This window comes from Juglans microcarpa x Juglans regia, chromosome 6D (assembly GCF_004785595.1).
Source record: "Juglans microcarpa x Juglans regia isolate MS1-56 chromosome 6D, Jm3101_v1.0, whole genome shotgun sequence".
Taxonomy (NCBI): domain Eukaryota; kingdom Viridiplantae; phylum Streptophyta; class Magnoliopsida; order Fagales; family Juglandaceae; genus Juglans; species Juglans microcarpa x Juglans regia.
Genome location: NC_054604.1, coordinates 23,072,861 through 23,085,597, shown reverse-complemented (window position 1 = coordinate 23,085,597; position 12,737 = coordinate 23,072,861).

Below are 12,737 nucleotides of genomic sequence, written 5' to 3'. Positions count from 1 at the left end.
TATCGTGGAGGGAAGATCTAGCTCGGTGCCATTCCAGTATGAGAAACTGCCTAGAATTTGCTTTAATTGTGTAAGAATTATGCATGAGAAGGATGGTTGTAAGGAAGGGGAAGGGATTTCTATATGGTGCTTGGTTGAGAGCTATTCCTCAAACTTGGATAGGCAATGCAAAAGGCATTAATAAGAGAGAGAGTGAGTTTAATGAAGAGAAGAAGGAAAAGTCAGGGACTAATGGTGATTATGAGGATAAGGGAGAAGTGCTTAAAAGGGGAGGAATGGAAAATGAAGTTGTAAAGGAAGGGGAGGAATTGAGTAGTGGTTTGGAGTAACAATCTGCAGTTACACTGCACATGGTGAGCAAAGAAAGGCCAGATGTATTTGACTGTGAAAATTATGGTTAGAAGGTTGGTTCTGAAAGCAAGGTGCAGCTGGAAAGAAAAAGTCCTAATGTAGAGGAAGAAGTTCAAGAAAGCAAGAGATCCTCGAGATGGAAGAGAAGGGCTTGAGCTAAGCCTGAGATAGGTAAGCTTTCTAGTTCTCTTTTTGCTTTGAAAAGAAACTATGAACATGAGGAAGATGAATGTGAAATGATGATGGATGGGAAGAGGATAAGAGGTAATGAATTTTTGGTCTGTGATGAGGATAGGCTAGGGGTGGTGATTGCTGAGCAGCACCACCTGGCATTATGAAAACTTTATGTTGGAACTGCTGAGGGCTTGGCAACCCTCGGAGAGTTCAAGACCTTAGGCATATGGTTAAGGAGAAGAGGCCTGCTCTGGTTTTTGTTTGTGAAATAAAGGCTAGAGTTCATAAAATTGCAAGATTGCAGAGAAGACTAGGTATGAAGGGTTGTCTGGTTGTGGATTCTGTTGGGAGGAAATGAGGTCTTGTGATGCTCTGGAAAGAGGGGGTGGAGTGGAGGTGATTAATTACTCGAATTGGCATATTAGTGTTCTTGTTAAAGGGGATAAAAGGGAAAGAGATTGGACTTTTACTGATTTTTATGGTAATCCTGAGACAAGTAGGAGATATCTTTCTTGGGATTTATTAAGGAAGTTAAAGCCCTTAAATGATGCTACTTAGTGTGTAGGGGGGGATTTTAACGAAATATTGTGGCAGGAGGAAAAGATGGGGGGTAAGACAAGGGCTGAGAGTCAAATAAATTGTTTAGAGAGGTGTTGGAGGATTGTGGCCTTGAGGACCTTGGATGTTCTGGCAATGGTTTTACTTGGTCTAATAAGCATTCTGACTAGTCTTTTACAAAAGAGAGGTTGGATAGGTTTGTGGTTAATGACAAATGTAGGTCTCTTTTCAAAGAATGAGAGTAGAGGCTTTGAGTGGAAGGTGTTCAGACCATTTGACCATACTGTTATCTATGGATGAAGGTGAGCAAAGCAGGTTGAAAAAACATTTTCCTTTTAGATTGAAGCTTGTTGGATTAAACAGGAGGATTGTGAAGATGTCATTAGAAGAGGATGGGGGAAGAGGCAGCCTATTGCAGAACCTTTTCAAAGTGTTCAGTCCAAACTCAAGATTTGCAGTGGTTTTTTGTCTTCATTTTTTAAAGGTAGGGATAAGGGGAGAGGGAGAGAGATTGAGCAGATAACATGCAGAATAAAAAAAATTTAAGAAAATCTATGTTAGGAAAATATGGAGAGTTGAAGACTTTGCAAGACAAGGTTGGGGTGTTATTGGAGCAAGAAGATGTGATGTGGAAGCAACGTGCAAAGAGAAACTGGTATAACTCTGGGGATAAAAATACTAGATATTTTCATGAGTGTGCAAATCAGAGGAAGAAAATGAATAAGATTGTGTCTATTAGGGATGGGCAGGGAGTACTAAAGGAAAATGGGGAAGATGTTGCTGCTGCTTTCAGAGATCATTTTTCTAGGATTTACATTAGTGCCAATCCTTCTTGTCAAGCCATTTAGGAGTGTATTGAGGCTGTGGAGCCAAGGGTAACAATGTCTATGAATGAGTTTCTAGAGAAAGAATTTCAAAGGGAAGAGGTAGAGGAGGCTTTGAAAATGATGGGTGCTTTGAAGGCCCCAGGACCTGATGGTTATGGGGCATGTTTCTTTAAATCTTTGTGGCATATAGTAGGGGATGATGTATGTAAAGCTTGAATAAGCATAAGACAACTATCCTTTTTAGTCATACTGCTGCTTCTGAGGTGAGAGCAGATATTGTGAAGGATTGTGGGGCAAAAGTGCAAAGCAATTGTGAGAAATATTTAGGGTTGCCAATTATGGTTGGTAGATCTAAATATCAATCTTTTAGTAACATAAAAGATAGAGTATGAAAAAAGTTGAGTAACTGGAAAAATAAGTTTTTGTCACCCTCTGGAAAAGAAGTTCTTCTCAAGGCAATCATCCAAGCTATTCCCACGTATTACATGAGTGTTTTTAAGTTGCCTTTGAAGCTATGTCAAGAGATAGCATCGCAAATGGCTAAGTTGTGGTGGGGATTTAAGCAAAGGGAAAATAGAATCCAGTGGAGGAGTTGGGCAAAAATGGGAATGTCAAAAGCTGTTGGAGGTTTGGGGTTTAGGGAATTAGATGCTTTTAATAAGGCTCTACTTGCTAAGCAGTGCTGGAGGGTGGTGTCAAACCCTTAATCTATGGCTGTAGTAGTTCTAAAGGATAAGTACTTTCGAAATTCTATGATCTTGCAAGCTTCTTTGGGGTCTAAGCCTTCTGCTATTTGGAGAAGCTTATGGGGTGCTATGGAATTACTGAAGGATGGTTTGGTTTGGAGAGTAGGGAATGGGAAGAATATCAAAATTTGGGAAGATAGGTGGATTCCTAAGGCAGTAACTTTTAAAGTTCAATCTCCTGTGAACATCCTAAATGCTAAGGCAAGAGTGGAGGATCTGATTATTGAGAAGAAAGGGTGGAATGAAGATTTAGTGAGGCAAGTTTTTAATGTTGATGAAGCAAATATAATTTGCAGATTACCTGTTAGTATTGCTGGGCTCCCAAATAAGCAAATATGGGCTTATTCAAAGGATGGTTTGTTTAATGTTAAATCTGCCTATCATGCTGAAATGAGCAAAAGAAGAAGGGGTTAAAGGGAGGCATCAGAAGAGGTAGAGAAGGCTTGGAGGAAATTATGGAGGCTAAATATTCCAGGGGTTGCAAAAGTTTTTGTTTGGAAGACCATTATCAATTGCCTTCCAACAAAAAGAAATCTGATGAGGAGGAAGGTTCTAAGAGAAGCCTTATGCCTAGTGTGCAAGCTGGCTGAGGAATCAGTTTGTCATGCCTTGTGGAGTTGCAGTGGGGCTAGTGATGTGTGGGCTTGTGAGAGGAGTCCAGTGCAGAAGTGGTCTAGTTGTGAGAAGGATATGTTTGACCTATGGACAGAATGAACCTCAAAGCTTTCTCATGATCAATTGGAGGTGATAGCTGTGGTTCTGAGAAGGGTGTGGCTAAGAAGGAATGGAGTGGTTTTTGAGAACAAGTTTGAGGGTCCAAATGAAGTTTTTAATCTAGCAGCAGAGATGTTGAGTGATTTCCAACAAGCTCAGAGTAAGCAAGGAAGTGGCCAGAGGTTTAGGACTTAAGGCAGTAGGATTACCTGTTGGAAACCATCTGTTGGGGAGACAATCAAGATCAATTGGGATGCAGCTCTGAAGATTGATGAGAACAAAGGTGGGATTGGGGTGATTATTAGGGATAAGTGTGGAGAAGTATTAGTTACTTTGTGCTGTCTGAAGCTAAATGTTGTAGATCTTGTTATGGCAGAAATCTATGCCCTTTGGAGGGCTATGAAGTTGTGTAATGAATTAAATTTTGAAATGGTGCAGTTGGAAGGGGATGCCTTAACTGTGATTCAAGCAGTCAACAAGGCTGAAGCCTCGTGGGTGTGGCATGGTCAACTGATAGAAGAATTGAATGTGGTTTTGACTAATAGAAGACATTGGAGGGTTGGGTATGTGAATAGGATATGTAATAGTGTTGCACATAATCTTGCTAAAAGTGCTTTACATGTAAATGAAGAGATAGTGTGGATGGAGGACTATCCTCAAGAGATTAAGAAACTTGTGGAAATTGATAAATTTTGTAATTCTGTTGATTCATGAATATAACATATAGGTTATTCTTTTAAAAAAAAAAATCTTTCGCTTCATATATATATACTCTATTATAATAAATGGTTATTTAACTGTGAATAGTAATCTTTTTTGTTAACTTTTCATATTTTTTCATTAAGTCCGTTAAGTTCTGCTTTAGAAAAAGGCCCTTAAAATTCTTGATCATTTGACTTGTAGCTCCCTTATAGAATTTAATGAAGGATCCTGTTTTATCAAAACGTCTTTAAAACCCTTGACCATTTGATATGTAGCTCCCTTGTAGAATTTAATGAAGGATCATGTTTTATAAAAAAATTCTTAATAGTCCCACGGCGCACATGAATTGACGTTTCTTTTTCATGTCTTTTTTGTTCCGACAATGTATTCATACAATATGGATGCAGACCAATACTCATACTTTGCTAAAGTTTAGAATTTTTTTTTAATCTGAATTTTTTGTCTTTCTTTAATCTTGTATTTTCTTTTCCTAAGCAAATAAGTTACTGACTTTTTCACTTTTTTTTTTAAATTATTATGTCAAGTGCATCTCAGGGCTAACGCACACGGGGCTGTTTCCTAGTATGCATATATATATATATATATATAGCTTCTATATATAATTGATGCCAAATATTATATAATTTGTGAAAAAGCATACATTATACACAAAGTGACATGAGGATAATATGCCAAAGTTTGAGAATTAACATTAGCAGGATAATAAACTCCACAAGGATTACATAATGCAAATGTGGACATTTACGACGACAAGAAATCAAGCCTTTTCTAATGCTCAAAATCATCGCAAATACCTCCAATAATCGCTGCATTTGATCATTAGCGGGGATTTTTAATTCATTGCATTTTTTATTAAATTAAAATGCCATTTCTGAGAAATTTTAGTGATTAGAAAAAATTATCGCAAAAAATACTATTTCCAGTGACTTTTTTCTGTCGCAAATGTCTAAAAAATCGACAGAAATGGTATTTCCGTTTACCATTAAAATCTCTGAGAAAAGTAAATTGTTGGGATATAGTTCGTCGCAAAATGTTAAAAAAAGGCCGCGAATAGATCAATATTTTTTCCAGATAACCATTACTTATTTCTAGCATGTAAGTTTCGCTGATAAAAACTTTTTACGGCAATATTAGATTGTGGCAAATATGTTTATTCTACGAAAAAACTTATTTCTGGCAAAGTTTGCTCAACGGAAAAGGTGTTTTAGAAAATAAAAAAAAAATGCAGAAAACAAAATACAGAAAAGATATAATACACATCCAAATTATATGTTCTTGCTCAAAAAAATAATTGTACAAGTGAGAAGTACAAAACCAGACTTACAAATAATCTAAAAACCAATGACTCTTCTCCAGCCTGGGGAAATCATGTAAACAAAGATAAATATTAAAAGATTATGTTAAAGTAGCAAAAGAAATAAAAGAAAAGAATGAACTAACCCTCTTAGCTTTAAAAACTTGCTCCCTTCTGGTAGGTTCTATTCCTCATCTTGTGCATGAAGCTAGGACAAAGTCTGTTTCTTGCCCAGCCTGCAAGACATCAATTATCATATTAAAACAATGAAAATATATCTATAAATCATTCTCCCAATATGAAGCTAGCACAGTAAGTTATGTGCAGCATTTATTATCATGTTACTGACACATCTTTTACCTTTCTTCCTTCTGTCTTATTGATTCTCACTTTGATACAAACATAATTTAAATATTGTACTGGCATTCAAAACAACAAAACATGATTTTGATTGCAATTGCACAATGACATCTGGCAAGCAGTTTACTCCTACATTTCTAGATGATTAATCAGTGAACAATAATCATGACGTCGTTTCCTCTAGTACAGTTGCATGAGTTGACTTGCTTCAAAAGTCATCAAGCTTGGTTGACTAGGTTAAAAAAAAGATAGCTTTAATCAATGAGAATATGGACTTGTAAGCACTAATAACTAAAAGTAAAATGAATTTCATGTCATGCATTTTCAACTGCAACTAAACTTTGACATCTATGCTTCCAGTCAGTTTGAGAAGAAGGGGTTTAATAGCCATATATTAAGAAGTACATTGAATTTTTGTGTCATGATCAATTCTTAAAATAATTAAACATATAGATTTTCCTTCAAGCAAGATTGAAGAAATTAAATAATGTCATCTGAAAAGGTGAAAGTTTCAACACAATGGAAGTATGGAATTGGGCATGGAAGCAAGAATAAATCTTACGTTATGCAATAATCTAATATTAAAAAAATATGAAAGCACCTATATGCAAGGCTTTGATATATCCTAATTTAAGATTAAATTAGGTGGTGCGATTTTGGTGGAAATTATTGGATTATGTGGTGGTGTTTTGATCTATTAAGTTGTTGTAATGTAATATTCAAACGTACTTCCTGTAATAGGCTTAGTGCGATTTCCTGTAATGCATTTTTGTATTAATGGAATTAGTGCAATATCCTGTAATGCACGATTTTGTGATGAAATGCGATTACAAGGTATCCTGTAAAAAATGAAGTTGAAATTGTCATGCGAAGATATACAGAAATTTGAAGCTGTCCATTCATTCTCAAAAGCAAAATATTTACAAATTCAAAACCAGAATGAGTTTATAAGGTATCCTGTAAAAACTAAAGTTGAGTTGAAATTGTCATGTGAAGATATACAAAAATATGAAACTATCCATTCATTCTTAAAAGCAAAATATTTACAAATTCACAACCATAATAAGTTTACAAGATATCCTGTAAAAACTGAAGCTAAAATTTCCATGCGGAGATATACACAAATATGAAACTGTCCATTTATTCTCAAAAGCAAAAATACTTACAAATTTACAACACGAAATGCCCAAAACATAAAAATGCCTATCCATTACATGTCAATATTAAAGTACATCTCAGAACTGCCCAAACCCCAAAAATACCAAACCAAAGTTGGGTAGAACCCAGCAACTGCAACTCCTCCTCCAGCACCAAATTCATGGAACAAATGATGTTAACACACGATGCATTGGCCGTGCCAATCCATTCACTACTTCATTTATTCTACTGAAGACTACTTTTAAAGGGATGCAGGTTATAACAGGACCTTTGGGCTTTTCTATAATTGGTTTCTGCTCTTCTTTGAACTGCTTGTTATCATCTATACATTTGGCACAACTTCAATAATTGTTATCATCAATGAAATGTACAGCTTCAAGTTTGTGAACAGTCTGTTGTATTCATGTCCTTCAATTAGCAGAGGAAGGTAAAGCATAACCCATAAGAAAAGGTAATCAAAGTCTATAATTTAGGTGCCCTTTTTTGCAAAGAACTTCATTGCCTAAATCAAAATATCTGATATTGCTGCATGTAAAAAGGAGCTCAATTAATTGGGGTCCTTTTTTCTGCCATTTAAATAGAATTACTCTGTGTTAAGCTTGATGATTTTTTTTCTACCCATCTATTTATATATATATATATATTTATATATATATGAATATCAAAGGTTCAATTTAAAAGTTTGTACTTCTAAGAGTTCCAATCTTGAATCCACGACCTCGTCCGTTTATCTCTTACTATATATTATGTAATCTGTACGTCAACTCACCTAGCTTGAGCAGATTTTTTTTTAAAAAAGAAAAAAAGAGAAGGAATCACATGTCCATGAGTGATCCCCTCCCACTTTTATTATCCTTCACTTATGGTGGAGTAAAACCGAGCAAATACTTGAGGACAAAAGTACAAAAAATCCCACCCAAACACCAATATCAACAAAAACTAAAAAAACACCCAAGAAACACATAAACCCACTGCCCAGCCTACTACAGCCGTATATAAGGAAACCCACTTTTTTCAAGACGTAAAATACCTCTAAGCAGTGGAGGAAGATCATGAACCGACCACCACTTCCCACTCCTCCTTCCACCCCCATTCGAGCTAGAAAAGCTGCGGCTTTATTCCCTTCTCGAAAAATATGGTATATCTGAACATTTAGACCTTGCAATTCCTCCATTACCTCCTCCCAAAAGTCTTCAAGGTACCAGGTATTACATCTCTTTTCTTTAACCCAATGAACCACCAACCAAGAATCAAGTTCAACATCAAAGTCCACTACTCCTTGCTCCTTCACTATCCGAATACCATGCAACAGACCCAATAGTTCTGCAAAATTGTTGGTTCCATGCCCCAAACACACAGAAAACGCCATCTTAATATTGTCCTCCTCATCCCTCAATACTCCCCATGCTCCCATTGGCCCTGGGTTTCTGCATGATGCTCCGTCAATATTCAACTTCAAGCGTCTAGTAGTTGGTCGAGCCCAACAAACAATACGAGGCCTTCGCTCCTTCAAGACACTCACTGGAACCTGAAGCTCCTGAAGAATTTGAATATCTCTCACCAGCTGCTTTTTAAATGTTTTTAGCTTTTCACCAATTTTTCCAATCCAATATTTTAGTTACATCCAAACCTGATTAATGGACTCTTTCTTCCCTTCTACTTGAGCACGACAACGTCTTACCCAAAGAGCCCATGTGATGATAGCAGGAAATAAACCCAGTAGCTGCCCATCTGCGTTCCCTTCGTAGCTTTCTGAAACCATATCTCAACAAGGTTCCTCCACGATGAGGTAGTTATACTTCCCAGCCCCACCTGTCCCGCTGCTTTATTCCACAACTCCCTTGCGAACATCCCAGATGCAAGGACATGATTCAAGTCCTCATATTCACCCGTTATGCAACAATCACATTTCGATACGAAATTCCCACTAATCTCAACTTTGCAAATTAAATTAAATTCCTATTTTCTTTCTGAGTTTCAAACCATGTATGCAACCCAAGCTGCAACTCTCCTTTAATTTTTTTTTTCCAATTAAGCATATTAATTGTTACAATAATGCTAAATCAATAACCATAAATCACTACAGAAAACATTTACAACAATGGTAATTCAAACAATTAATAATTACAATTTATAACCCATCAATAATGGAAAAAAGTTAGAGGGGTTGAACATAAATAATGCCAGAAAACATAAAATAGAGAAGTGAAAATTAGAGACAAGCAGCGAAGCATACTGAGTAACAACAGAGACTCTGTTGTTGTAAATGGAGCTCTGCCAATCTAGTTGGAGGCAGGCGACTGGCTCAAGGAGATGGAGGGTTTGAGCTCTGCCAATTAGGATGGAGGCAAGCGACGAGTTCAGGGAGATGGAGGGTTCGGGCTTAGGGAGATAGAGGGTTCGGGGGGTTTAAAATTAGAGGGGGGAGAGGGATTGAGGCAAGCGTGGGTTTTGGGTGGGGGTTCGTTCCAGGTGAGGGACGACGGGCTTTGGAAGCAAAGGGTTCTAGCTCAGGACACGCCAGGGTTTGTGGTTCAGGGGATGAGATGTTGAGAGGATGTCGTGAGGGAGATGAGATGACTCGGGCAGATGGAGGCCACAAGCAAGGGTTCGTAATTCAGGGAGATGGGTTTGTGTGGTTCAAGGAGATGAGGGAGATGAGGGATCATGTGGTTCAAGGAGATGTGCTCGAGATTTTCAGAGAGACAGGCTTTGTAGGTGGAGATGAGGGAGATGAGAGAGATGGGGGCTCGTAGCTTTCGATGAGGGAGATGAGGGGGATGGGGGCTCATAGGTGGAGTTTGGAGATGACGCAGATGATGTAGGGTTTTTATTTTCTTGTTTTATTTTTAAATCCACCTAGCAGCAGCCAAGTCATTTGGTGGAGGGTTTCGGTAAAATATTTCTGTGGACCTATCATTTTCCTTAGCGTAATGGGGAACTTATTATATAGGAAGAAAATTGCAAAGAAGTGACAGACTCATATTCCTCTTACATATGGCAAACTCCCTAATTCTGTGCTTTTGATACCGTTCTAACCATTAGGAAGAAATTTTTTGGATGAAAAGACCGCCTTTTATCTATTGGAGTAAGCTTATCTTTATTCAATTTGTTCCGAGTCTTCTTACTTCCATCCCCGTTCCTCCCTGCTCATATTCTCTTGGTTCTTAATTTTAAAAAAAGTATCATTAATTCCACTCATAAAGCTTTAGCTATAATTTTTCTCAAGGGAGACAGGTGCGCGATCATTATAAGAAAAAGTAGATTAATTTCTTGAATTCATATTTGTTGACCCACCTCTCAAGGAGGTCTATTGAAGAAGGTTGGTTATTAAAAACTTGCACAATATGATTATATTTGGGCTCTTCACAGTAAGTTAGCTTGGAGATTTCTTACTTCTAGCTTTCCTTGGGCATTTCTTGCATAAAAAAGATATAAGCAAATTTCCCTCATTGAATCTTATCATGTCTAAGGTTTTTCATTCTAATTCTTAGAAAGTCATTTTCATTTTTCTTTCAATCATCAACACTGAAAGTCAATGGAAAATTTATGAAGATGCCTTAAATTTTTGGTACGACAATTGAAGTGGAAACGATTTCTTAGCCCAAAATAGTTTCATTGTCTGCAGCCATCACTTGAGAATCAAAGACATTTGCTCTTCCACATGCTGGAACATTCCTTTGCTCATGGCTGCTGGTGATAACTCTATTCTTCAAGAAATAGATTCGTTATGGCTCTAAAACCAAGTCTCGACTCCCGATGCTAGAGCATGGGAATACCTGACTTGGGATGGCAACTTTTCATCCGCGTCAACTTGGAATGTATTTAGGCCAAATCATTCCCCTTCTCTTCCTTCTGTTTCTTTTACTTGAAACCAGGTCCTGATCCCTCTCAAAACTTCAGACTTTGTTTTTAAGTTTTAGTACGTGAATAGAATCTCCTAATTAGATGATAAAAGTCAACAAGGTGGGATACCTAATTTGGCTTCCAAGTATAATTTTTGAGATTAGTTTTCATCAATTTTTTACGACATTCAATTGTAGTCCTTTTTTAGGGGCTCATACCAATTTCACATGTTTGCTCCCTTACCATAATCTCTTTCTCTCTCTCTCTCTCTCTCTCTCTCTCTCTCTCTAGAAGATTTGACTGACAAGGACAAAACTCGATTAGAAGATACGTCTGTCACTAACATGACTATCATTTGGAAGATTAAGAAATAATTATGAGAATTAATTCCATTCTAAAGCCCAAGGCTTTAGATTGAAATGCTAATATTCCTGTTCTTGAAGCTCTCCAAATCAAACGTAAACACTTCCAATTTAAATAATCACACAAACTCATTTATCAAATCCTTGATACAGTAACCAAAAAAAAAAAAATCAACTTCTCTACAAGTCACTTAACTCACATTTCAACAATATAATTATAGGCTCTAAATTTCCAATATCATAAAGAAATTTTGATTCAAACTAATTTCCTCAATATAATCAATTCTTCAAATGCCACGTCATCAGAACACAATGAAATTTCTTAACAAAAATCGCCAATACTCATCAAGACTTTCTATTCTTAATCTACTATTCTTAAGTCATCTCACTTAATACTTCATAGCCTTGATCCTCAGTTGAAATATCCAAAATCATCTAAAAATATTGGAGATAAGGGGATAAGTTATCAATAACTCAGTAAGCAGAGAATACATACTGGTATGTAAACATGAGCATTTTCAGAATTTAGAATATAGTACAAAATATTTACTTTCAGAATGCATAATCAAAGCATGTTACCAAAAATTTCATAGCGAAGCTTTCAAATAAATTTCTTATTCAAAATCTTTTGGCATGTCAAAATCTGAGATCTCGTCTTCATCATATTGGAGCATCACATCGGGGCATATACCATGTTTAACCCTCGTGGTAAGCTTATAAACCATCATTATACCCGTGGCTGGGCCGTATCCACTATTATAACCCGTGGTTGGGCCGTATCCACTATTATTACCCGTGGTTGGGTCATATCCACTATTATAACCCGTGGTGGGGCTGTATCCACTATTATAACCCTTGGTTGAGCTGTAACAAAAATCGAGCAGAACATCAGAATCAGAATTAATCAGAATACAAAAGCAAAAATTCATACCAAGATTTTCAGTTGACACATCATATCAAAATTGAATACTAAATACTTTTAGAACATTTCACATATCCAAGAATAATAGACACAACTTTTTCAGTTAATCAAAGCAAAACTTTTGGGATCTTATATTCGCTCTGTTTCACATTTCAATCGAATGCTAAAATCTGCTCACGTCTACACCAGTCATGAAAAAAAATACTTTCTCTTATATATGATTTATGCATATGCAGAACAAACATCTGATGTCATTTTTCAAATTTCTTTTCAAAGATAAACATGCATAATTTCAAAGTCAACCTCGTTTCATTTCTTTTGTGCAAAACTAGTATATGAATCCCGCTTACCTGAACTTCTTAGCTTTTCAGAATTTTTCTCAAAAATGTTGAGTAAACTATAAACCGTCACCTATAAAAAAAAAATCATGTAATTTTCATAAATTTTCAATCAATCACGTATTTCGATATTTAAGCTTAAACTTTTAAAATAACTTATTTTAATTCCTCAAAACCTAAAATCCTCATAATTTCAAAATATGTCATCACTTTCTAAAATCATCAATATCTACCATAACTAGCGTCAAACTCAAAACATCAATATTTAAACCCGTAACAGCCAACCAGACTACAGATGATTTGTTAGTACAAAAATATTGTAACACCCCGTATTTTAGTGTATTTTTACTGAAGGAATTATTTT